At 59.9% G+C, this 1,895-nt stretch overlaps 2 protein-coding genes across 3 annotated transcripts in view; both read left to right on the top strand.

The window, feature by feature from the left end:
* Positions 1–410, top strand: part of LOC102256874 (polyadenylate-binding protein-interacting protein 1) — a 19,991-nt gene extending 19,581 nt beyond the window's left edge. The window contains exon 4 of the mRNA XM_005863067.2: positions 392–410. The gene's annotated coding sequence lies outside the window, so the exon portion shown is untranslated. The remainder of the gene's footprint in view (positions 1–391) is intronic.
* LOC102262352 (histone H4) overlaps positions 275–1,895 on the top strand; it is a 135,124-nt gene continuing 133,503 nt past the window's right edge. For both annotated transcript variants that reach the window (XR_001361450.1, XM_005863083.2), the window contains exon 1: positions 275–280. The gene's annotated coding sequence lies outside the window, so the exon portion shown is untranslated. The remainder of the gene's footprint in view (positions 281–1,895) is intronic.

Raw genomic sequence — 1,895 nt, forward strand, 5'->3', positions numbered from 1 at the left:
TCAAGGGCGGGGGGGGGGGGGGGGTCTGAGGAGCCTGAGTGTTTGTGGAGCAAAAATATCAACGTCGCTCAGTGGACAGAGCGTCGGCCTGTGGACCTAAGGGCCTCGGGTTTGATTCCCGGTCAAGGGCACGAACCTCAGTCCATGTGTCTCTTTCATGGACGTTTCTCCCTCTCCCCCCTCTTCTCCCTCCTTCCTTCCTCTCTCTCTAAAACATCGATGGAAAATCATCCTCAAGTGAGGATTGGAAAAGAAAGAGTAAGTCTAGGTTGGGCAGACAGTCCTTTTAAAAAAAGTATGTTTTTTATTGATTTCAGAGAGAGAGAAACATCAATGATGAGAGACAATCATCCATTAGCTGCCCCTGCACGACCCCCCACTGGAGATCAAGCCCACAACCTGGGCCTGTGATCGGGAATGGAACTGTGAGCTCTTGGCTTGTAGGTAGGTCAACACTCAACCCCTGACATAGGGGCTGGGCCCTGCAGTCCTTTGGCTCTAAGTGCCGCCCCCACGGTGGCCTGGGGCCTCCCATGGCTCCCGGCTCCCAGCTGGGTGCTGACTGTTGGTGATGCTGACCAGTGTCTGACCCTGCAGAGCGACGACGCTGAGGAGGAGAATGAGGGCGGAGGTCACCAGCCCTTTCCACCGCCCCCTTCAGAGCAGTGATGAAAGAATAGGCACCTAAAAATAGCAAAAAATAAAATAACATCCGCCCAGAAGATGAGGGTCCCCGAGGGGGTTGGTTGGAAGAGCTGCAGTCCGGCCTGTGGGCTGAGCCCCTCCCCGACCTCAGAAGCTCCTGCTGGTCCAGAGCCCAGGTCCCTTCAGGACTTGTCCCCTTTCCCTGTGGCTGTAGAAGAAGGACTTCTCACCTTTCCCCGCCCTGCCAGGCCCAGCCCATCCATGAGCAAACCCTTAGGGCCATTTCCTGGTTTCCTCCCCAAACCCAGCAGGGCCCGCCCCCCACCGCAGGCAGTTTCATTTTCACTTGAATCCCGCCCAGGACTTGGGAAGTTGCTGCTCCAGGTGACTCCCTCCAGCGAGTGTGTGGCCTCAGTGTTTGCCCAGGTACTGGGGAGGGTCTGGGCGGGTCTCCCAGGGAGGGTCGTGACACCTGGTGTGTGGACAGGAGGGGGTGCGGTGGGGGGCCTGGGCGGCAGGGAGGGGCATGTTTGAGACACCAGGGCCTCTGGGCTCTGTCCCTCCAGGCCCTGCCCCACAGCCCTTCCGGAGGCCGCTTTCGCTTCCACCAAAGTCCAAGCTGATCCAACCTCAGGAGATCCGGGTGCGAGGCGGGGGGAGTGGAGGCTGGGACAGGCTCCCGGGGCCCCTGGAGGGCAGGTCCTGTCCTGGGTACACAGCCCAGCCACAGAGGACCCCAGTGTGTCCCCGGGAAATCACCGCCCGGGAAGGGACTCTGAGCAGAAACTCTCTGTGGCTCCGGAGGCTGCCTGGTTACAGAGGAAGAGGGGCCCAGTGGTCTCAGGGATTCCGGGTTGTGTTCCCTCCATTGTCAGGTCCAGGAAGGTCGATCTGCAACCTGCCCGCCTCCCTCCGCTCCCAGGAGGGCAGGCCTGGCTCTCCAGGAGCTGCAGCCCCGTCCAGGGTCCCAGGGTCCCTCCTTCACTCTCTGGTTCCTGGGTCCTCCCTGGAGGACCTTGGGGTCTTGTCTTCCCATTTGCTCCCCCTCCCCTCGTCCCCCAGGGTTCCAGGGGCCTGGAACGTCTCCTGGGAGACAGTCCTGGCTGGAGGAGAGGTCACCTGACTGGGCCTCCAGAACCCGCCCCTCTCTGCCCAGCCCAGGCCTTTCCTTTATTTAAAAAAATCCTTGTATTGATTTCAGAGAGGAAGGGAGAGGGAGAGAGAGAAACACCGATGATGTTTCTCCTGCA

Source organism: Myotis brandtii, unplaced genomic scaffold, assembly GCF_000412655.1.
Source record: "Myotis brandtii unplaced genomic scaffold, ASM41265v1 scaffold1718, whole genome shotgun sequence".
Lineage (NCBI taxonomy): Eukaryota > Metazoa > Chordata > Mammalia > Chiroptera > Vespertilionidae > Myotis > Myotis brandtii.